At 42.2% G+C, this 26,188-nt stretch overlaps 1 long non-coding RNA gene across 1 annotated transcript; it reads left to right on the top strand.

Moving 5' to 3' along the window:
- Positions 1–702: 702 nt before the first annotated feature.
- LOC140559726 (uncharacterized) lies at positions 703–23,142 on the top strand. Its single transcript, XR_011979907.1, has 2 exons — positions 703–864; positions 22,835–23,142. It is a non-coding gene; the product is annotated as an uncharacterized lncRNA (long non-coding RNA).
- The last annotated feature ends 3,046 nt before the right edge of the window (positions 23,143–26,188 follow it).

The following is a 26,188-nucleotide window of genomic DNA, read 5'->3' on the forward strand; positions in this document are numbered from 1 at the left end:
CTAGACAAATAGATAGACAGACAGGCAGACAGACAAATAGACAGACAGATAGATAAATAGACAAACAGATAGACAGATAAACAGACAGACATACAGACAGATAGATAGATAGATAGACAGACAGACAGACAGACATACAGACAGATAGACAGACAGATAGATAGATAGACAGATAGACAGGCAGACAGATAGACAGACAGACAGGCAGACAGATAGATAGACAGATAGATAGACAGATAGACAGGCAGACAGACAGACAGACATACAGATAGACAGACAGACATATAGATAGGTAGACAGACAGGTAAATAGACAGACAGACATATAGATAGGTAGACAGACAGGTAAATAGACAGACAGACAGACAGGTCTATCAACAAAACACACAAGCAAACACAGCTGAAGCCTCCCTTTCTCGACAGTTCTGGGACACAGGGAGCAGAGCTGGACCACCAGTGGGCGGCGCTACAGTTCAGGGTTCTCCCACAGCGAGCACATGGGCCTTTGCGCAGCGGCGCCCGCCGGGGGGCGCTGTGTGCGGATCGGCGCGCAGCAGGCAGGGCAGCAGGCTTTGCGCAGTCGAGAGCGCGGAGGAATCTGGGCTCTGTGCTTCTCCGCGCTCCGTCCGGACGGATCACCGGTCACTGCCGGACTGTCTGTGATTCGGGGGGGCGGAGAGCCACGGGAGGGGGCGAGGGGGGGTTAATGTTGTAAGTAGGGTCCCTGCGGAGGCTGTTTCTTAATGCAGTGCGCGCGCAAATAAGGGGTGGATGGATGGAGAGAGGGACGGGTGGAGGGACGCCTGGAGTTCAGCTGCAACTTCGCGCCGCACGGACACGGTTCTGCACCTCCACGAGCTCCCAGGTAAATGAGAGTCACCTGCGCTGCTCTGCTCCTCTTTAGCTGCTGGCCGTGTGTGTGTGTGTGTGTGTGTGTGTGTGTGTGTGTGTGTGTGTGTGTCAGTGCTGCTGGTACTGGTCCTGCTCTGGACTGGGTCTTACTGAAGCCTGTGTGGTGCTACAGGGAGGTGTGGAAACTCCTGGTAGTGTGGGCTGCTGTCTGGCTGGGGCAGGACCCCCCTGTGGAGTAGATTATGGGGCAAATGAGGGTTCTCCTGCTCTGAGCATGGTTCTGTGGCGTTAAATGAGACGGACCAAGTCAGGTTCTCCACTTTCTCCTGGTCCTGGATGGTGGAGTGTGTGTGTGTGTGTGGGTCTGAGGCTGGGTCTTTGTGGGCAAGGTGAGTTTGTCCCTGCCTTCAACTGGCCTACAAAGTCCCAGTTTTAGGCCCATGTGGCCATCTCTCCTTGTCTACCACCCTCTCTCTCTCCCTCTCTCTTTCTCTGTGTGTGTCAGTGAGGCTCGCTCTATTCTTAGGATTTTGACCTTCATCCTGAGCACGCTTCACCGTGGCCCAGACTCTGAACGGCTGTGATTTCAGAGCTGTTTGTGATTGCTCTCATTAGGATGGTAGACGGGATGCTCCTGTAGGGTTCCTCTAAGGCTCCTTTGATGTGGACAGACCTAAACCATATTAAAAAGCTGAGAAAGTGAGATATCTAGTACCTCAGGCCTTGAGTGTGACTTCAGTCAACCTCTCTGCTAAAGTGTGGTTCCTCTCCTAGTGGGAAGTGCCTTTCGACTTCTACATCCTGGAAGTTTTCTTTTTTGGACCAAAATTCTTCAAAAAAACAAAATTTTAGCAGAAAACGTACCACAGCATGTCTGACAGCCTGTCTGCTGCGGTGGTGCTCAGATACTGATACCTTCTTCTTCTTTAAGCTGTTTTTAAGGTCCAAATATTTTTAATTCTATTTCTAATTGTAGAAAAAAAACAAATGTTTTACAATCTGAAAATGCTGATTTTGAAGAAAACTTACCACCTTCACTTACATCCAGATGTTTAACACGCCTGCAAACAGTAAACTGGGGTTCCACCTTAATAAATAGATCAGTGTCGGCCTATATATATATATATATATTGTTTAGAGATTGTTTGTTTCAATCAATCAGTAGTAAAATGTAGTTATGTTGCACCTTTCAAACTAATCCGAAATTCTTTACAAGTCAATTTATTGACCAATCAATCAATCAATCAATCAGTCAACCCTTTTTATAAACTCAGAACACATTAAGTGTAGCCGGGCGTAATGCTGAAGGGCGAGATAATTGTAAATGTACAGTCATGATGAATAAGTATAGCAAAAACACGCAAATGAAACCACAAATTTAATTATAAAATGATGAAACAATTCAAACGAAAAAAACTGGGCTGCCAAATAAAACAGAAAAGTAAAATAATTAAATAATAAAAGTAAATAAAAAAATGAAATAGGTGAAACATAAGATAAGACAAAATGTGAGACATTAAAATAGATATAAAATAAACAAGCAAATATATAAATATCTACACTCTGAAGTGTTCTGCAGAACTATAGAATTTAAGAGTAAAACAGTAACATTTAATAAAAAAAAAATCAGAAAAGATCTGAAGGATCTGAGGGATTTTCCAGGTTCGTAAATCAAAAGCATTTCTAAGCATTTCTGAGAGGTCTGTCGTGCCTAAACACTAATGACTATATCTGTCTATCTATCTGTCTATATCTATATCTATATATATATAGTTGATGTTGTAAATGTAAGTTTTAATAAACTATTGCTGTTTAATTACTGAATTTTACATATTAGGAAGACATTAAAACATAGAACCTGGTTACAGACGTTACAGCACATTTTATGTTATACTTTTTTTTTCAGTCTGATAAATGTATTACATTGTGTGTAAAATGTGCAGAAAATGATATATCTATGTTGTTTAAGAGTCTCTGTAGAGGATTTATTTATTTATTTATTTACCAAAAACCCTATCATGTGAACAGGGTGCACAAACATTTGCACACTACAGCACTTGGATTTGGAATTTCCCTGTTTTAATGGTTCCTGAAAGGAACAAAGTCCTTCAGTGAAATCTGGGAAAAATGCTTTTGAAGAACATCTACCACAAAAAAATCTGAAAAAAAGAAAAGAAAAAACAATGGGACAAATATTATAGCTCTGCTTTAACATGGTGATATATGCTGTTCCTATACATATTAAACATATATAATTACATGCGTATATCATAATTAATTCATAGTAATATAAGTAATATTTAGTGAATCCTTCAAAAAATTGTCAAATGTCTTTTGGAATAAAATGCCTTTTTACATTTTCAGCATTGCCATTCAGAAACCTCGTATCTCCAACAAAAAAAACTTCTAAAAAAACACATTTTCAATGATATTTGGTAACTTTTGATATATATCGACTCTCACTGGGTTCTGTTTGTGATTCTGCTGAGAGTTAACTTATCTAGAACAGTGTGGTTCTGCCTTAATAAACAGATTAGCGCCTGTCTTCCTTTAATGGTTCCTCTAAAGTAAAGCAGAAAAAAGATCTGTGGAAGAAACTGGACTGAACTGGACTGGACTTTTCTTTAGCACAGGTCAGCGATTTCACTCATCACTGCAGAATCGAAAGAAATGACCGGTTGGTTCTACACTCCGGTCTGTGTACATATTACACATTAAACTTTAAAAAAAAAAAAAAATAAATAAATAAAAATTAAATTAAAACTAGAAGTCAGTGTAAAACTGTCATTTTGGAGCGTTTCTATTGGTCCATTCATCATGGAATTCTGATACAGAATAAAGAACAGCTGCCAGATTCACATTATAGAGAAAAGTGAAACATGAGAAACTTGAGATACCAGGTTTTTGTGCAACAGTGATTCATAAACATGAACTGAGCGGAGTTAAGGCCGGCACACTAACGTACCTCCACTCACCGCACTGTAGGACAGCTGAGCTACAGCTCAGAGCATGAGGGACTGAATCAGATCAGAGTGAATCAGATCAGAGTGAATCAGATCAGAGTGAATCAGATCAGTGCGCTCATTCGGTTAAGCTCACAAAAAACCCCATTAGAGACAAAACTACGGAAGTTTAAATGTTACTCTGATACGACGTACAGTAACCATAGTAACCACGAAGGGTTCTTCGAGTGATGCCGTAGAAGAACCACTTGTGGTGGTCCTAAAGAGTTTTAAGTTAAAAAGGTTTTAAAGACCTTTTCTGTGATGTAAAGTACAGTTCTGTGATGTACAGGTTTCGAGGTTCTCCTGGGGTCATGGTCAGGGTCAGGGGTGGACGGTATGGCCTAGATTCTAATATCATAAAACGTAAAGATATTTTCACGACGCGTCACTGTTTTATTTTTTATTCCATAAAAAACAGTTTAGTTCCATGTGATCGTCTCTCCGTGACTACCACCCTCGCTCTCTCTCTCTTTCTCTGTGTGTGTCAGTGAGGCTCGCCCTATTCTTAGGGTTTTGACCTTCACCCTGATCATGCTTTACTGTGGCCCAGACTTTAAACAGTGGCAAAATCAGACCTGTTTGTGATTCTTCCCAAGATGATTTAAGATGTGCATGTTCCTTTAAGGTTCTTTTAAGGTTCCTCAAACCAAAATAATCTATAAACACTTTAAATATACGTTTCACACAGAGCTGCACCCCGTCCAGTTAAGCAGGGTTAAATCTGGACGTTGGTCAGTGCTCTAGGACTGCTGGAAATTGATCACTGCAGTTATATGGACCTTCCTTGAAGATGTGCAGTATATGGAGGTTCTTCACACTCACACCTCCATGTGAAGAACCTCCATATACTGCACATCTTCAAGGAAGGTCTCTTCAGCGGTTTCTAAGGTAACAAAGTGGCAAAGAACCTTTAAAGTGCCTTTATTGTTGGAGTTAATTTTTGTGTCTGAAACATCTGAGAAAATTATCTGTAAGAAGATCCGTTTGTTTGGGCATTAAGAGTCTCTTTGTACATCAAAATAAACAAGAACCCAAACCTGTGTTCTTCTAACCGACATCTCACTAACATTCCTGACCAACAGCACATTCATTTATTCTAGTGTTATATAGAGTTAATTACAGGTAGACACTCACTGACCACTGACTTTATATTTATTTGGGTTTATTCTAATGTTATATAGAGTTAATTACAGGTAGACACTCTCACTGACCACTGACTTTATGTTTATTTGGGTTTATTCTAATGTTATATAGAGTTAATTACAGGTAGACACTCTCACTGACCACTGACTTTATGTTTATTTGGGTTTATTCTAATGTTATATAGAGTTAATTACAGGTAGACACTCTCACTGACCACTGACTTTATGTTTATTTGGGTTTATTCTAATGTTATATAGACTTAATTACAGGTAGACGCTCTGACTGACCACCGACTTTATGTTTATTTGAGTTTATTCTAATATTATATAGACTTAATTACAGGTAGACGCTCTGACTGACCACCGACTTTATGTTTATTTGAGTTTATTCTAATATTATATAGAGTTAATTACAGGTAGACACTCTCACTGACCACTGACTATGTTTATTCTAATGTTATATAGAGTTAATTACAGGTAGACACTCTCACTGACCACTGACTTTATGTTTATTTGTGTTTATTATGTTATATAGAGTTAATTACAGGTAGACACGCTCATTGACCACTGACTTTATGTTTATTTGGGTTTATTCTAATGTTATATAGAGTTAATTACAGGTAGACACCTTCACTGACCACTGACTATGTTTATTTGGGTTTATTCTAATGTTATATAGAGTTAATTACAGGTAGACACTCTCACTGACCACTGACTTTATGTTTATTTGGGTTTATTCTAATGTTATATAGAGTTAATTACAGGTAGACACTCTCACTGACCACTGACTTTATGTTTATTTGGGTTTATTCTAATGTTATATAGAGTTAATTACAGGTAGACACTCTCACTGACCACTGACTTTATGTTTATTTGGGTTTATTCTAATGTTATATAGAGTTAATTACAGGTAGACACGCTCACTGACCACTGACTTTATGTTTATTTGGGTTTATTCTAATGTTATATAGAGTTGTTAAAAAATGTTAAATATCAAAATAATTCAGATATTTTAAAATGTTTTTGTGGCTGTTGTGCCGACCCACATGTTTTAAGTACGTAAAAAGCAGATTTTATAAATGTATGTGTTAATATATATTTGTGTTTATATATTATCATATCAGTATGTTTTATATTTGAGGTCAGTTCAAATGTATTTGACAGTTTATTAAATAAATAAAACACAAAACCGCTTTGTATCCATTACAGAAAACCTGGCTTAGACACCGTGTTTATCTGACGAGTAATAAGTAACACTTATTTATTTATTGTCAAATCAGAAATATTTAATTTATTGGGTTTGATGTGTTAAACTGGAGCTGCAGCAGAGTGTGTGTGTGTGTGTGTGTGTGTGTGTGTGTGAGAGAGAGAGAGTGTGAATGAGGCTGCAACGGCAGACGCAGCGATACAGCAGCTCGCGAGTCGTGTGGTTGGTGGAAGTGGGGGATTGTGGGATATCTGGGACTCTGTGATGTGAAACAGTCCTCCCGGCCGCGCTCCTGCCAAAGCGGCCCTCCGAGGAATCGAGTGTTGTTTTGGCCCAGCGGTTCTTAACACACTCACACACACACACACACACACACACACCCAGAACAGGCCATTCCACACCACCTCTCTCCCTCTCCCTCTCTCTCCCTCTCTCTCTCTCTCTCCCTCTCCCTCTCTCTCCCTCTCTCTCTCCCTCTCTCTCTCTCCCTCTCTCTCCCTCTCTCTCTCTCTCTCTCTCTCTCTCTCTCTCTCTCTCTCTCCCTCTCTCTCTCTCTCTCTCTCTCTCTCTCTCTCTCTCTCTCTCTCTCTCTCTCTCTCCCTCTCTCTCTCTCTCTCTCTCTCGTCGTCTCGCTCGTCATTAGTCCTGGTTAATTAGATTTAGCTACACTCAGGAAGCAGCCATAACATTAGTACCACCTGCCTAATATTGAGTAGAGCCCCCTTTGTGCTGCCACAACCGCTCTGACCATTCGAGGAATGGACTCCCCAAGATGTCCTGTGGCATCTGGCCCCAAGACTAACGTTAACAGCAGACCAATAAGTGAGGTGGGAGCCTGTTGCAGGTTCAGGGGTTGTCCTTCTATGCAGCATGTTTGGCAGGTACTGATCACTACATACTGGGAACACCCAGCAAGACCTGCCTGATGTTCTGGAGATGTTCTGACCCAGTCATTGTCTAGAACATCACAGTTTGGTTCTGGTCAAAGTGTCTCAGATTTTTACGCTTGTTTATTTTTCCTGCCTTATCACCTTCATCACCTCCAAGATCTGACCATTCACTCGCTGACTAATAGATCCAGCCTTTAACAGGTCATTGCTGTTATTCAGCTGGCAGTGGTTTTAATGTTATGGCTGATCAGTGTATGTATATGAATTCTACATGTGAACGTTTATTCCAGTAGTTGTGAGTGTTACAGTTTTCCCTGCTCATTTCCTCACTGTCCTGCGGTCAGTTAATCATAATAAACTCTGGTGATCCCTCAGAAACACTTCAGTCGTCTGTTAAGAGTCTGTTTCTGAAAACTCTAAACTGTCTCAGCGTGATTCACAGCACAGGGCCTTTATTCGCTTCACCAGAGGAAACTGGAAATGAAAAGTTGGCCTGGATGAAGAGGAGCTTCATCATCAGCACTGCTGGCCTGCTTGGGTTATACTGTTCAGCGTTACAGCCAACAGTGAGCAGTGTGTGTACTGTGTGTGTGTGTACTGTGTGTGTTTGTGTGTGTGTGTGTGTGTGTACACAGCGTGGATTCGTTTTATTGATTCTGACAAACCAGTATTTCAGCTGCCTGTACTGGAAGCTGCCTGTACTGGAAGCTGAAGGTACTGGAAGCTCAGAACTCAGAACTTACAGTTCTCAGGTCCAGAACACTGATTAGAACCTCATGAACTCTCTGAACTCTGAACTCTATAACCTCCTTTATAGAACGTACTGACTCATATACAGTATAGTACATAATTCACACTGGATACTGAATAATTCATAATAGATAAAAAAAAACCATGCTTACATACTACATACTTCAGAGTAGTTACTAGATAATTAATAGTGAATATTTATTAATTCATAGTGGATACTGAATCATTCATACTGGATACTAAATAATTAATAGTAGATACTGAATAATTTATAATAGATATTGAATAATTTATACTGGATACTGAATAATTAATAGTAGATCCTGAATAATTCATAGAAAATCCTAAATAATTCATACTGGATACTAAATAATTCATAGTAGATACTGAATAATTTATAATAGATATTAAATAATTCATACTGGATACTGAATAATTAATAGTAGATCTTCAGGGTGAACATCAGCTCACTTTTCAATTTGCATTTCAAAACTGTGTGATGTTCATGAACCTGGTTCTGGTGCATTAACTGGGCTGCAGGGCGAGGAAGAGTAGCTGGAGAGAGAGGAGAGAGCTGAGGAACAGCTGGGTTCTGCCTGTGCGTTAGTGAGGTGAACCCAGTTTGTGCAGTGGAGGTTCTGCTTATTACAGCACCCTCTTCATCTCTGGCAGCTGAACACTCTTCCACCCTCTGTCCAGATTTGTGCTGTTTATCCGGATTCAGCAGAAGCCCGGCCGTCACCCTGACCTACATTATCTCCACTGAACTCATTTTTAAAGTGGAGGATTATAACCCCGCCCCCTTCTGTATTGTGAGTATGTGAAACACGGTGTCAGGAGGGTCTCCGAGTGCTCTCTCAGGGCAGGTGAAATACCGGGCAATAAAACCCAAGCGTCGCTAAACGTCACAATGTTAACGTCCACACAATGTGGAAGTCCAGTGTTGTTAGACGTTGTTAATTGTTGGTTTTAAGTCACAGTGTGTTTCATCTAGTGTTTCGTCTAGTGCACGATAACTAGCTTTATCTGTTGTTATCAGCTGTAAATGCAGCAGTTTTCAGCTGCCTGCGCTGGTCAGCTGTAAATAATCATGTGTTTATGGACTGGATGGGATTTGGAGTGTGTCTATGGTTGTAGAGTAAAGTGAAGCTGTAATTACACTGAAGCAGCTGAGCGACGCTGAAGTGTATAACCGTGACCCTGACCACAGAACAGGTTGGATCTTCTGCAGCGTTGGTGCTGGACAGAGCTTTTACAGACGTCGGGACCAAGGCAGCAAGAAAAGTGAGGGACTTTTAGGGGCAGCTGTGTTCTGCTAACCCAGTCATAATGCCCCTGAAAATCCTTATTGCTCTTGCAATGCTCAGCAGTGACCCGGAGTCTGGCAGCAGCGGTGCGGCCAGCCTGGACCTTCCGGCGGTCCTCCATCGGTCAGGCCTCCGCTCCCGAGGGTATTTTTACGCACTTTTTAGAGAAGCCGTATCGGCCGGCGGAGAGCTGGAGTAAGTGTGTGGTTTGTGAGTGTAATCCGACCTGACTGAGGAGCTCAATATGTTTCCCATGTGCTGCAAAAGCCAGCGCCAGATCTGTCTGTCCGCCTGTCTGTCCGCCTGTCTGTCCGTCTGTCTGTCCGCTAACAGAGGCCCGTATTCTGCTACTGCTTATTCTTCTGCACTTGAGTCAGTGATTCATCTCCTCACATGCTGGATATCTGAGTCTCTTACTCATCTACAAGTGTGTGTGTGTGTGTGTGTGTGTGTCAGGAGGTTGGAGTGTGAGTGGGGGGAATACCGGGATAATCACACTGTTACATCCTCAAGGTCTCTGGAATCAAACTTCTGAGGCTTGTGACCGAGAGAGAGGGAGAGAGAGAGAGAGAAGGGGGGGGGGGGGGGGTTAATAAAGAACGAGGGGGGGGGGGGGGGGAGAGAGAGAGAAAAGAGGGAGAGTAAAAGAAGAGAGAGACAAAGGGGAGACAGGGGGAGAAAAAAATAAAGGACAAGAGAAATAGACGAAAAGGGGGAGAGTAGGAAAGAAGAGCAAGGGACAGAGAAAGAGAGGGACAGAATAAGAGAGACAGAAGGGGGAGAGTTGGAGAGAAGGAGAGGGACAGAGAGAGACAAAAGGGAAAGAGGGGTAGAAAAGAGATAATAGCGGCAGACATAAAGGAAGAGAGGGAGGAATACCCCCCCCCCCCATCTATGCACGCCGTTACGACACACACACACACACACACACACACATCCACATTATTAATTACTCGCATTAAATGTGGACGAGATCCGTCTCGGACCACCTCTGAATGTGGTTTGAGGGATCCGATCCTGATCTGATCACAAAGCGTCTTGGAGGTGTTTACACCTGGCTGTTCTTGACATCCGAACCTGATCCGGTCCCCAAAAACAGGCCCTAAAGTGTGTTACTCAGAACACTGGTGCCAGTAAAGCACTGCTCAACTCAACTCCACTGAATGAGAGAGAGAGAGAGAGACATTGAGACAAAGGCAGAAGGGCAGAGAGAATGGTGGATGACTCAGGCTCATGCCCTGCTCTGTGGAGGGAGAGGGAGAGACAGAGGGAGAGGGAGGAATGACTCATCTGAGCATGTGGAGTCTCATACAGATATCACACGACCGACCATCTCTGTTGGGCCCTTGAAAAAGGCCCTTCACCATCCCTGCACAACGGGGGCCACAGCAATGGCAGCCCACCACTCCGGGCATGTGTGTTCACCTGAACCCACAGGACTCCTCCCTCACAGCAGCGACACCACCTACACTACACAGACAGAAGTATTGGGACACCTGCTCATTCACTTATTGTTTCTTCTGAAATCAAGGACATTAAACTACTGTCCAGTGAGAAAGGCTTTCTACTAGATTTTGGAGGAGCATTGCTGTGAGGATTTGATTGCATTCAGCTACAAGAGCGTTAGTGAGTTTAGGATCCCCCCTCATCCCCAACTCCTCCCAAAAGTACTGGATGGAGCTCCTCCACCACCATCATTACAGAGAACACAGTTCTTCCACTGCTCCACAGCTCCTCAATGCTGGGGGGCTTTATACCCCTCTAGCCCACGCCTGGCATTATTAGACAGCATGGAGCCAATAGGGTCATGATGTTGATCTGCTCCAGAGAGTCCTATTCTATTGGCAGTACTTCTTCTCTACAGGGACTAGACTGTGTCAGCAATGGGTGCAACTCATTAGAAGGGGTGTCCACATACATTTGGACACAGTGTAGTTACCTAGTTACAATCAATAGTGTTGTATGGGCTCATATGAGGTACACAGCTTTACTGAAAAGTGCTCTTTCTGAAGGTACCAGTCGTTTCTCTGTTGAGAATCAGGGGAACTGGCCGGGTAGCGTGCGCTGAAAAGCTGCCGCAAACAGTCTTATTTACATAAGAGTCAGAACATGATATTATACTCAATCTGTATTCAAACTCTGGCGGCAGGCTTTCAGATGTAGATTAGGTTATTTTTCCTTTAGGGTTTGACTCAGCGCTAGGCTACCGGGCCTCACTTGCTCACTTTGGGTACATGCTTTGGGGTTTAGGGAGTTTTCCACCGTTTTGGGCCTAATTATCACCCCCCTAATCTGCTATGTTTAGAGATGATTTATTAGCTTCCAGAGTTATAAAAACACCCAGATGCCTTAAAGAGAAATTAGACAGTTGAGTCCAGAATATTCTTCTCCCCAGAAGTCCAATGAAATGCATTTACACCAGTCAGCCAAAACATTAGAACCCTAATATTGTGCCTAATGTTAAGCAGTTCCCCTCGTTCCTCCACAAGACCTCTGAAGGTGTGCTGTGGCATCTGAAAACCTTCAGAAGTTAGCAGCAGTTGTGAGGTGGGGCCTCCATGAGCATCTGTCGCCACTTCACCAGTTCTCCTTCCTTGGAGCTCTATTGGTAGGTACTGACCACTACATACTACTGTAACCCTATAATCAAGGTTATTCACTTCACTTTTCTGTGGTTTTAATGTTCTGGCTGACCAGTGTTTTAGCCACCCAGCACTTAAATCTGAGAAACATTAACCTTAACAAACTCTGGGTCTTTAAATCTCCACAGTAAGGCCGGTCAGATCTTTCAGATTTTGGGGAATTTGTTGAGCCAATCACAGCACAGTTCAGTAGTAAAGGTTGATGATTTATGAGATGTTAAAAATGAAAGCAGTTTCATGGTGCATAAATGTTCCCATATGTAAATGTATCATTAATATATGAAGTATATGGACATATATGTACTACACATGAACTTAGAAACATGAACTTAACTTATTAGAAACCTATTTCATATATGTCTGGCCCAGGAAAATATGTATGCTTATGTATGTATTTGCAGGTAGAAAAAAAAAATATATATATATATATATATTCCCCCTACATACATGTCAAAGCCATAAATATGTATTAAGAAGCATAAAAATTTTCATTTTATATATATATATATTGCAATATGTGGGCAATATACGGTACACATATTCCTCAAACATATACTATATATAACATATTTTCAATGGCCATCAATATACATGGATATTATTCATGCAAATATAAAACATTTACATTGCATATTATATTTACAAATGATGAGAATAATATAAACATACATATTTGTTGGTATATATGTATATATTTTAATAACCTTGCATAAATAAATTAAGTATATATGGCAATATATAACATATGAATGCAGCATATAATACCATATGCAAATGAATCCTATAGATAATTTTGTGTACATATGAACATATACACATAAAATAGTGGGCATTTCATGTGTGCTTTAAACATATATCTATATATATATATATATATCCAGAGGATGTGATATATCGCCTTATGGGAACCCAGATGAACACCACTCCTGATACAGGGGCATATATGTCATATATTACAGTTCCGTATGGGTGGTGTTATTAGTTAGCTGATCAGTAGCAGCAGCAGCAGCAGCCGCAGTGTTAGTGGTGGCATGCTTTGCTATGTAGCATATAAAAGGACTTATTGATTAACTGATTAGTTTGATCAGGTGTGTCAGAACAGAGGAGCTCCTGAACCCGGTTTCAGAAGAACTACTATAGAGAAATTAGCAGCTTAGTCAGCGCTTAGTCTTCACCAAAGCTGCACTCACTCCAGCTCCACACCCACAACCTACCAGTGGTGAGGATGCCACCAAATGGAGCCCGGCCAGCTCAGGAGGAATCTCATGGGGGTTCGTGAGTCATCGGGGGAGTGGGACACGCCCTGAGAAACGAGTCGAAACTCCAAACTCCCCTTTGGCTGCGGCAGTTTGGGCGTGGGCCCCAAACGCAGCTGCCCTACTCACACACACACACACACTTACACACTCCACGCAGGGAAAAGTGAAGAGTAAACACAACTGACAAAAGGCCGGGGTGAAGGAGTGCAGCCCCCCTCCTCTCCGTTCACGTCCCCTCAAGAGGAAAAGCAACCCAACCTGATTTCTTCGGGCAGCGGTCGGACGGCCTCTTGTGCAAATATGAGCGGCTAACGTTAGCAGCATTGTCCTGCTGTTAGACAAACACGGCTAATTGACACGTGTTCGGAGTCGGACGTTTGCTTCTTTGGCTTTATACTGGAGCTAGAGGCTAATGTAGCTAATGAGAAATGCTAATAAATTAGCAAACGATCTTTTAGCTCTTTTGAGTCAGTCTCTGAAACGGGTGCCATTAGCGTCCGCTACGTTCGACGGGATGAAACACGCAGTAGTAAAGTGTTTCCAAAGCTTCATATAAAAATTAACATACTAATTTGAATAATGTTTTCATAAGTGCATGTGCAGTTTCACAACGTGACATCTGCATCTAAAATATCAACAAATAAATGTTATTGTTATTAAACTTTTCTTATATTCAGGGTCGGACGTGAGTCCCTGTTTATATTAGATTTACTTATTCAAAACAGAATAGACTGATTATTTGTGTGCGTCCCCCAGTTTAATGCACCACCCCGTCACACTGACTTGTTTTGTTTATAAATAATGAACCGTTGCTTGGAAAAAAATAAAATGCTTATTTATTACCTTTTTATGTTAGTAGACAGGGTCCGACAAGCTCAACCCAACCACCCCGTCACACAGAACAGAGAGGGGAGTTTTTTACTAACATTTTTAACATTCATGTTTAATGCAATTGATTAGCTTCAGTGCTAGGTCAGGAACTCGGCCACATGATAAACCGTGTCCAATTTAGGATGAAATTTACCACCCCGTCACATTTTACTGTGACTGTAGCTTCCATGTCTGAACAAAAAGGATTTCATGCTTGATGTTTTTTTTTTAAGTATAAACACATCTTTCATGTTGTGCTTTTTTAAGTGTTTCCTCTTGATGATTTTTTAAAAATTGGAAATTTGGAAATGGTTCCTATAACTACAAAAACAAGAAACCACATAAACAAGCTTATTAGACAGTAATAAGCACCTCCACATGGTTTTGAGCAGAGTGTGTAAATATTTAGCCGTGGACGATGCTAACTCTTGGGCTATCTGCTTCCAGAGTTCATTAGCTACATTAGCCTTGTAGCTCCAGCGCTAAACTAACATGAAAAGAAAAGCAAACATGTCTTGGATAATTAACTATATTTAGGAAGTAGAAAACTGTAAATTTGAATGTTTATGTTGCCAAACTATCACTGTTAACATTTACAACATGCTAATAAAAGCCAATTATTTGCTTGAACAGGTTTTTTTTATTATTATTATTATTCCAGTGACCTGATTTCGTCGAAAATCGCCGTCCAAGCCCACATTCCCTTCACAAATGTCCACTAACATCAACAATCAACACTATTTTAACAGCATGAAACAATTTAGGGCTCTCGCAGTGTCCAGCATGGCAGACTCAGCGCAGTAAACAGGCCTTAGCGTATTAGCGTTGCACAACGTGCCTGAATATGGGAGTGCAGGCAAGGCTGCATAAACAGTCTACACTTGGCTCTGGACTGGGCTGGGTGTGTGTGTGTGTGTGTGTGTGTGTGTGTGTGTGTGTTCACCACCCTCCTCTCAAACTCAACTTCACCCTGACCGCCAGGCCTGACATGCCATTCATGCACTCGAATAACCGCGTTAGCTCATTTAACACACATACCAAACATAATAATCCAATAATAATTGGACTAATCATTATTTCTATAGTTTAACCCTTTAAACCGCTAAAATTAATTGATGTAGTTATTAATCCTAATGCAAAAAAGTAGGGTCCCCAGGGTTCTATTTTAGGGCCCTCTATTTAAAGACACATTCTATGATCTGTAGAAGATTCTTCAATAAAATACTAAAAATATGGATCAGTTTCTCTCATAGCAGAGTTTTTTAACTGCAGACTGGTCATAGTGTTTTTTTTTTTATACTAATACACAGATCAGCCATAACATTAACACCACCTGCCTAATACTGAGTAGGTCCCACTCGTGCCACCACAACAGATCTGACCATTCGAGGCATGGACTCCATAAAGGCCTCTGAGGGCGTCCTGCTGTGGTATCCGGCACCAAGTTGTGAGGTGGGACCTCTATGAGCATCAGTCAGCCTTCCTGGTCCTTCCTTGGAGCACTCTTTTGGTGGGTACTGACCACTGCATACCAGGAACACCCCACAAGACCTGCTCTGACCCAGTCATCTAGAACAATGTTTGGCACTCACGCAGTATTAATGTTATGGCTGATCGATGAATACAGCATGTGAATGAGCTCTGCTCTGATTGGCTGCCCTGTACTGTGCCTCATTAAAAAGCACTGAGAGTTTTTATAGTATTAAACTAGTGATTATCAGAGTTTCTAGCCTCTTAAGTTGGTACTGGAGACAGAACTGAGATATAGGCCGGGCTCTAGAGCTATCATTTAGCCAAACATCCAACAGGGACAGTTTCTGGACTAGCATGTTCTCACAAGCCTCTGTGAGGTTCAAAAGACGTTCTCCACTTGTGATGATGGAGATAATTTAGGGTAATATTTGAAAAAGAAATTGGGTGGAGATCTGCTTTAGCCTATGGCGATTAATCCGCTCCTCTGTGAATGTGTAACACACTGTAAATCAGAGCAGTGCAACACACTCATAAAACACACTTGTGCAACACACTCGTAAACATCCCCTTCCCCTTAGCAGCACTTTGAAAGCTGGAAGGGATTCAGGCTCTCGGGTTTGATATCAGACGAGGGAAAACTGACAAGACACCAGGAAGAGCCAAGTCGTAACCGTTTATGAGAGACGCACTGTATGGACAAAAGGATTGGGACACCGGCTCGTTCATCGTTTCTTCTGCAATCAAGGGTATTAAAAATTTAAACGTCTCTACTCGCCAGGGAAGACGACTTTCTACTAGATCTTTGGAGCAGAGCATTGCTGTGAGGATTTGATTGCATTCAGCAACAAGAAAGTTAGTGAGGTCAGGAAGTTAGATGGATGATCACCACCCCACCTCCATCATCCCCAACTCCTCAACTCATCCCAAAACAAATTACCGTATGGAGCTCCTCCACCATCATTCCAGAGAACACAGTTCCTCCACTGCTCCACAGCTCCTCAACGCTGGGGGGCTTTATACCACTCTAGCCCACGCCGGGCATGGTGCCAATAGGCAGTACTCTCTACAGGGATAAGAACAGCTGTGTCAGTAATGGGTACAACTTAGAGTAGATGAGTGCATTCATTAGAAGGGGTGTCCACAAACATTTGGACAGGTAGCGTGTCAGCTAGTAAGATAAAGCTGAAGCAGTTTCCTCTGCATGATCTCTTCTGGATGATGACATTGTTCGCTTTGGAAGTGAAGTCTCTTCAGACTTTCAGAAGATCTGAGATATTTCAACACAAGCCAACAGATATTCTGCTATCCCTTAAATAACACACACACACACACACACACACACTTTACAGCCTGAGCTATGATTGTAAGTGACAGTTCGCTTTTATGAAGCTCAGCTACAATCATAATATCTCAATATCCTCACCCAGAGCTCTCTGATGTCGGCTGGGCTGTTCCGCTCTCAGCTTGTCTGGAATTTGTGCCGCCAAAGCAGCTCTGATCCTTTGAGGCGTGGACTCCACGAGACCTCTGAAGGTGTCCTGCTGGTGTTTCCGGCACCAAGACTAACGTTAGCAGCAGCAGGTTCTTTCAGTCCTAAAGTCCCATTAGTTGGGAGGTGGGGTCTTCATAAATCAATAAACTTTGGCCTCCCATGGTTTTTGGTTGTCCCTCCTTGGCGAACTTTTGGTAGGTACTGACCACTGCATACCAAGACCACCCCTCAAGACCTGACTGATGTTTTGGAGATGTTCTGAACATCACAGGTTTTATTTTTAGGTTGATCTGCCAAAGTATTTGTAGCGAGGTGGGGATTTCTTTTTTTTTAGCCAGTCCACTCTCTTAATTGAAATGGTCTTTCTGAAGGACAGCTTTTACAGAATCTTGTCAGGAGCTTTAAAGAAATAAACATGTCTCTGAGCTTCTGGTCAGTTTCAAAGCTGTAAAGTGAGAGTTCATGATCAGAGGCAGGACGTGGCATTTTTTATTTTCCAGAGTGACTGCTGGTGAAGGACAGTTCCTCTGAAGAGACCAAGGCTGTGGAGTCCTGCGACGTTCTCATTAATCTTCATGCTGCCTGCTAAGGCTTTCGCATTCACACACTCTGACACCTTTCTTCTCAGATCGAGGAATCTCATTCGTTATTTTCAGAGGCGCGACAGGCCCCATGTCACATCTGCGCTGGAAAATCAAACTGAAGGTGAAAAATATGAAAAATGTATAAACAAATAAACACAAACTGTCCATCAAAAGTTTTGGGACACCTTGAATTTTCCCATTGGAGAGAAGACTCTGATGCTGTGGGTGTACTGATCCTCAACACTCTTCAGCTCTTCCTTTTGCGTTTTTTAATTATTACTTATTTCCTTATTACTTATTTATTATTACTAATTATTTCCTCTCTAATTGTGGACAACCTATTACTCAATCCACTCGCTAGGACACTCCCCTTATCCCATGTAATGCTCAACCAGCCACTGCCTCTTTTTGAACTTCCGCCGTTGCAGCGTCAACGGGCAACCAACGCGCTCTGAGGAAAGCGCCAGGGCCCTGGCTCTGATGCATTGGCCAGCGGACGCCCAGGCCAGCCAGCATCACACTGCAGTGATGTGGGAAGAAAGAGCACCATCTACCCACCCAGAGAGAGCAATTGTGCTCTCCCAGGCTCCGGCTGCTGATGGCAAAGCGGCATGATCCGACCTTCGAACCAGCGTTCATGGATCATGGTGGTCCGCTGGACCAGTGAGGAACAGCTCTTGCTTTTGTTTTAGGTAGAGCAAAAGGCCCAACGGTACCTTAAACACCTGTAAGGTTTGAGAGCTGCTGGGCAGAGATGAGACATAAGCGCCACCACCAGGTGAAGTGAAGAACACTGATGATCTGGTTCCAGTGGCTTCTAAGATCTATATACTAGTCAGTGAGTGAGAGACTTTGACAAGAACCAGACTGTGATGTTCTAGACTAGAACTGGGTCAGAACATCTCCAGAACATCAGGCAGGTCTTGTGGGCAGTTCCCGGTATGGATTTCTTTCTTTTTAAACAGGTTCTAGAGCCGAACTCTTCTCAAACCTCAGGCCAGGCTTCAGGCAGTGTCTCCATCACCATTAGGAGGAAGAACGTTTCTGTGAGGAGCTTCTAGAGCTTCAGACTGACTGAGCGTTTCCAACAAAACCCAGTTAATCAGATAAAAAGTTTAAAAGATCAGTGAAATAGTCCTTTAAATAAGTCACACAGTTATTGTGGACTGTTTGTTGTTGTTGTTGTTTACAGAAAATGTCTTGAAAATAATTGTGATGTTTTTGTATTCATATCATTGCTCACTTAGTCTGAGCACTCCGGGCAGTAACTCCTGCTGATCTCTGATCTTGGGGAGTGTTTATCTCTGCCGTCTCTCTCCGGGCTAACGAGCGAGGGCCGACAGGTTCCACAGTGGAGGGGAGCAGGATGAGCGTACCATCTCAATAAACACAGTTACAGACAGCCGTGTGAGTTATGAGCCCCTTTGTGCAGCTCCGCGAGGGGCCCCACCACTCACTGAACTCCAGGAAAATATCCTGATCCTCCCCTTCAGTCCAGACTCCACTGCAGCTCTCGCTGCTGCTGCTTATTATCACGCTGGTGTCGCACACAACATCCACCCTTAATGCTGGATAGACTTTCAGTAAAGCTGAGCACAGACTCCCTCAGCCCCTGCCTCGGCTTCACAGCTCACCTCTTCTCACGGAGGTGAAATTCAGACTGATGTGGCTTTAGTTTATTTCACTGAAGTCATTTAAAAAGTCCATATCCTACATTTACATCCTACACTACTCCAGCAGATGTTAGCCAGATGTTGACTACTCTAAATTTAGCTAGATGTTACCTAATCTGATATTGGCTAAATGTTTACTACTCTAGTTGAAGTTAGCTAGATGGTTTGAATTTAGCCAGATGTTGACTATGCTAGCTGATATTAACTAATCTGAATTTAGCTAGATGTTTACTTCGCTAGATGATGTTTACTACTCTAGCTGATGTTAGCTAGATGTTTTGAATGTAGCTAGAATTTGACTACTCTAGCGGATGTTAAGTACTCTAGCGGATGGTAGCTAGATGTTAACTAATCTGAATTTAGCTAGATGTTTACTATGCTAGCTGATGTTAGCTAGATGTTTTGAGTTTAGCTAGATGTTGACTACTCTAAATTTAGCTAGATGTTACCTAATCTGATATTGACAAGATGTTTACTACGCTAGTTGAAGTTAGCTAGATGTTGACTATGCTAGCTGATGTTAACTAATCTGAATTTAGCTAGATGTTTACTACGCTAGCTGATGTTAGCTAGATGTTTTGAGTTTAGCTTGAATTTGACTACTCTAGCTGATGTAAACTACCCTAGTGGATGTTAGCTAGATGTTGACTACTTTAAATTTAGCTAGATGTTACCTAATCTGATATTGGCAAGATGTTTACTACGCTAGTTGAAGTTAGCTAGATGTTTTGAGTTTAGCCAGATTTTGACTACTCTAAATGTAGCTAGATGTTTACTTCTCTAGCTGATGTTAACTAGATATTGACTACTCTAAATTCAGCTAGTTCACTGCACTAGTTGAAGTTAGCTAGATGTTTGAGTTTAGCTAGAAGTTGACTACTCTAGCTGGAGTTACTTAACGTGCTCGCTAACTCTTAAGCTATAAAAGCTAAAGCAGTATTGTATACTAAATATCAGTCTGGGGTGAAACACTCTTCTACATTCAGTCTGAATCGGTGGACATACTAAAACCAGCTGTAGATCGTATGGACGAGAGAGTGAACTGTATGTTTTGCAGCTTAACTGATGTTCACATCCCACATTCTTATTTAAACCTCTAGGAACATGCAGTTTCCATGACATGGATTCTTTAAAACCTTCTAGACGCAGAAGCATTCATTTAGTCTTTGGGAAATCTGTGCCTACAGTCAGAAAACAAAGCCCTGAATGCAGGCCTGTACAGCCTCACAGCTCTCCTTCCAGATTTCTGGCACTCTGAGAGGAAGCTGTCTAATTGGAGAGGTTTGGGCTGATAATCAGTACCATTTATTTTCTCAAATTAGCTTCATTTCAGGCGTGCCAGTAGATTTGAGTTAGGCTCCAGTTCGGTACTGTATTCACCGTCCAACTTCAACTCAGCGCCCCACGTTACAAACACTCACATTCACACGGCTTTTCAGGGTTCTGTACAGAACCATGTCTTTTACCAAAGAACCTAAAGGAGCTTTCCAGGTTCTGTATGGGTGCCACAGGTCAAACAGTTCAGCCAGTTAGACCGTGTCAATTTCTAACAGATGTTTAATGGAGTCATTCCACGTCCTGCAGACAGCAGTGAGGAACACAGTGCTGCACAGAAAGTCATAGAAAATACACAAATACTCTAATAAGGAGCAGTAATTTAAGTACAGTAATCAATTACCTGTACCTTTATCTGGTATTGTCCACTACTGCCTGGGTGGCATATGATTCTTAGATAATTGCCACTGAGCTTTATTTATTCATTTTCACAAAACCTATAAAAATCTTCTTATTTTTTCTTATTGATAAAAATGACCAGTGCAATTTTATTGTAATTTAAGTGTTTTATGACAATTTATAATCTTTATTTTTAGAATCTAATACAATGGCTGCTTTTTGTTTAAAAGAAAATGTAATTATAAAAAAATAAAAATGTAATTATTGTTTACCACAATATTTTATTATTGTAATTAAAGTATTTATGGACTTTTTTAAACAACAGAATTTCTACCATCAAATACAATGACTGGTGAGTTGTTTTGTTGTTGTTTTCACAGAATTATAACCTATTAATTGTGATTTTTAAACAGAACTACAAAAATTAATCTAACAGAATAAAAATATAATAAAGTGACTGGAGAGTTTTTGTTTTAGTTTTTTCTGGTCTAAACTACAACATTAAATAAAAATATAATAATCAAATGAATTAATTATTACTTTAAGTAATAAACTAATTAATTGAAAATAATAATATTAATAATTAAAATGAACAGTGAGTTCTTTGCACATTAAACCTTATTTAATATCTTGTGTTTATCTTACTGGGATTATTAATTAACATATTTTAAGTTTTTTTTACGTCTTATTTTACTTGGCAGGTATGTTTGCATGATTCTATATTTAACAAAAAAATAAAAAAGCTCAATTATTTTAATTATTTACTGGAACCAGATAAATACCCCAGGTAGAAATCAGGCAAATGATCATATGATATTTTTAATAATCTCATGATAAGGGGGGTTACAGAAGGGCTGCACACTCAGACTGGATCAGAGCTCATTTCAGTCTCTAACTCAGTGCACTCTGCAGTGAAGGTCCTTTATTATTGGAAGAAAGAGAAGCCCCTCAGTGCTGCAGGTTGTTAAAGGGTCTGAAGAATGGCCTCCACAGTACAGGACCTGAGAGGAAGCAGCGTGGGTGAAGGCTGATTGTTCTGGGAGTCGAGGAGAACGTTCCACAGAGTTAAAAATCCTTGACCCTTAGCTTCTTCTCCCACACACACACACACACACACACACACACTTAAACAATCACACACAAGCGGAGAAAGAATGTAATGGAAATACACATGATATTACTCCCACTCAGACACACCCTCACTCAACACACACACACACACACACACACACACACACACACACACTTAAAACTGCATCCAAAGGAGTAACATACACCAAACACACATGCACTAACACACTACCAGTGTTTGACACTCCCGTGCAAAAGTTTGGGCACCCCATTTCACAAATCTGCTTAAACCAGTATGGAAGCTTATAAATTATTAATAACAATAATCAATAATAATAATAATAATAACAACAACAAGCTTAGGACCTACTCTGAGTGGCCATAAGTATATGGATACCTAAAGTTGAGTAGAATTTCTCCTGAAATTGAGGGCATTATTATACCGCCTCAAGGAAATTTTGAAATGCTCAGTAATGTCACATGGAGAGCCAAACGTTCTTCTCACACACACACACACACACACACACACACACACACACACACACTCTCTTCAGCACATGACACAGGGCCTGAAGGCCTGATGCTCTGCTTCCTTCTCACACAGCAGCGGATCAAATGGGCGCTCAGGTCATGAGACCAAACACCCCCCTCATCCCAACCCCCCCTTACCCTGGCACAACACACAGTAGCCTTTTGCCCGGTGCTCATACACACACGCACACACGCCCTGATTGCAGCTGATCTGGTCCCCCGTCCTGCGGTGGGCTGGGCTAATTTACGGCAGCTGATAAAGAACTGAGCCCTCATTCAGAATCAGTCCTTAACTGAATTAGCTCCACAGACCACTGACCACGCCCACGGCCGAGCCCAGTTGAGGAGCTCCAGGTCAGATCTCACCCTGCGGAGAACGCACATGGTAAAGGCCGCCTCTTTTCAAACCACAGACACGCTCGGAGGAAAACGCTGGATCCCCAGCTCCACCACACCGAATAACAGATGTCCAACATCACCACCATCATCATCAACGAAAAGCGATGAGGGGAGAGAGCGCCATCTACCCGCTTGAGAAGACCACGGCCAATTGTGCTCTATGGGACTCTGGCTGCTGATGGCAAGGCAAGGCATGGCTCAGGATTTGAAGTTGTGACCCCCAAGCCAGAGTGGCAGCACTTCAGAAAGTTGTTTGTTTGACTGATTGATGGAAAAAAAAAATGAAATATATGAAAAATGATTAAAGTTCATGATTTATAAACGTCTGAATTCCTGTTATTGTTATAAATTATATCTTATATATTGTTATAAACTCACCCAGTTCATTGTTTCTTCTGTAACTCAGTTTGGTCAGCAGAACATACTGAGCTGAGCTTCAACAGCATTGGTAAATGATCTGCAGCTGAAACTCAGATGTAAGATGTTTAGCCTGTGGCTCCGCCCCCTCAATCTGTTTACTGTTTATTCTCATCTGCAGATTAGAGCTCCCCATTGCATGATATTCCAGGCTCCTGACAGAGGGCCTCCTTACAGACCATTAGGGTGGTGTTGTCAGCAGGCAGGGAGACAGTTGGGCCACTCTGGAGCTACGAGTCTGAGAAAGTCGGAGAAGCCCACCAGGTTCAGGGGAACATTTGCATAATGCAAAATTCCAGGAGTTATCTGTTCCCACTGCCCGGAACACTACCGCCTTTACTTTGCATTCACATTTGTTTAGCAGTTAATGTGGGATTAGTGGGATTAGTGCTAAAGGCATTTCAGTAAATCTACACGTTCCTGTTGCAACACACACACACACACGAGATGATGAGCCTAATCGAGGAGCCCTGGAACGTCTCAGGGTGGTGCTCTGTCCCTTCTCGGACCACAGTCGGTATGTCTCGCCACTGCTGACAGGGAGACCACCCCTGCAGCCGCCTGGGAGAAGTTTGACATAATGACAAGACCCTGAGGGTAGAGTCTAATATACACTAAATGGACAAAAGTATTGGGACACCACCTCATTCATTCACTGCTTTTTCTCAAATCAAGGGTTTTAAAAAGAGCTGATCCTGCTTCTGTTGGAGTAACTGTCTCTACTGTCCAGAGAAGAAGGCTTTCTACTAGATTATGGAGCAGAAGCATTGCTGTGAGGGTTTGATTGCATTCAGCAACAAGAGCGTTAATGAGGTCAGATGTTGGATGATGAGCAACACCACCCTACCTCATCATCCCCAACTCATCCCAAAACATATTAGATGGAGCTCCTCCACCATCATTCCAGAGAACACAGTTCTTCCACTGCTCCACAGCTCCTCAATGCTGGGGGGCTTTATACCCCTCTAGCCCACGCCTGACATTAGACAGCATGGAGCCAATAGGGTCATGATGTTGATCTGCTCCAGAGAGTCCTATTCTATTGGCAGTACTGTGTGTGTTCATTTGCACATCTGTGCCAGCAATAGGTGCAACTTAAGGTATGAGGCTGACTGCATGCATTAGAAGGGGTGTCCATAAACTTTTGGATACAGTGTATGAAGGCTGCAGCTGTGTGCAGTGAAGTGCATGGTATGTGCTGTTGCATTTGGTCAGGCTGTCTGCTGGTGTTTGTTGTAGTGGACTGTGATACGCTGACACAGATTTGACTCACTGTAATGACGTCATCATCTTGGACATCTACAGTACCTCCAGCGCTGGACTGGCGCGGCTTCTTTATTTGGTCTGCAGATCTGTAAAGGGTTCGGGGCTTTTCGGGAGTGAATTGTGTTTTTCTAGATAAACAAAGTTTCCTAAACAAACGCAATCAGTATAAACAACCGAGACAAACCACACAGTATTGTTGGACCATTCAGGTAACTGGAGGAAGGGTTCACGCTAGACACACTAGACGGCAAGATAAGTGGAGGTGAAGGGAAGCAGACGTCTGAAGCTCTAATAAAAGCTCCTCACAGAAAGTTCTTCACCTAATGGTGATGAAGACGCTGCCTGATGCCTGAGACACGGTTCTACCAGAGTTCTGAGAAGAGTTCGGCTCTAGAACCTGCTTTTAGAACCAGATCATTAAAATGGTGGAGGGATACATGCTGCAGGGTGTAGTGCAGCTACAGAAAGTAGTCCCTAAAGAAAACTGCATTAGTTCAGATTCTCCACTATTTTACCTTCATCATCATCATCATCATCATCATCCCATATAAAACTCAGAAGACTCGTGTAGCTGCACTGGTGGGTTTGGATAGGAAATAAATTATGGGCTGCTTCTGTGTTGTTGGCATGGCGACCGACGCCCGTTTCCATTCACCACCACTGTACAGAGATCAGAGTGGGTCAGTTTCTCTACAGTGAAGCTCAGTTTCACACCGAACCCCCGACTCTGGATGGGCTCAGCACACACATAAGGAGGAGAATTTTAAAATTCTGTGGAGTTTCCCTTTAAATGCTAGTCACAACAGTCAGTCTGAATGTATCACACCATTATCACATGATGATCATCAATAACTCACATAAAGGCAGAGTTCATCCAACACTGGTCATTTAGCAGTGTGTACAGAGAGCTCAGATAAGCCAGAGCTGGATGATGAAGTGTGTGTGTGTGTGTGTGTGTGTGTGTGGCACAATCCTGGAGTCTTCCCATCACTGCTGTGTGTGTGTGTGTGTGGCCTGGACCTGTCTGACACCAAGGAGAGTGAGACAATGCAGACGGCACTCTCAGGGAAAATTCATCACCAGCTACAACACTGCCTGCTGACACTGACACACACACACACACACACACACACACACACACATCTATAAGCACTTTACAGCCGTACACAATAGGATTATTTATAATAGAGCATGTACAGAACAGCCGCGGCTCATCTCTTCACATTATTATTATTATAATAATCTGTGGATACAGAAACGGGGTCCTGGACCCCAAGGCTCACTAAAGCTAATGGAGGTCCCAACTCCCAACTTACAGGACTTACAGGATCTGCTGTCTGCTGTTAGTCTTGGTGTTCCAGATACCACAGGACAACTTCAGACGGGTCCATGCCTCGACGGGTCAGATCTGCTGTGGCGGCATGAGGTTTATATTTAGTGAAATTACAGTAATAGCACATTAACCGTGGCATGGTAACGACATGTCCTATGGTATAATTTTCCAATATAATAAATCGTTCAGTATGTGATCAGATGGTCGTATTTCTGTTTCCTGTACAGAATTTACTCAGTTATTAACTCTCCTCCTCCACTGGGCCTGCAGTCTAATCCTCTCTCTACACTGACGTCTAATCTTAAACCAGATCTCTTTATTCTCAAATATAATCTGACTCAAGCCTCCAGTA

This window comes from Salminus brasiliensis, chromosome 7 (genome assembly GCF_030463535.1).
Source record: "Salminus brasiliensis chromosome 7, fSalBra1.hap2, whole genome shotgun sequence".
Lineage (NCBI taxonomy): Eukaryota > Metazoa > Chordata > Actinopteri > Characiformes > Bryconidae > Salminus > Salminus brasiliensis.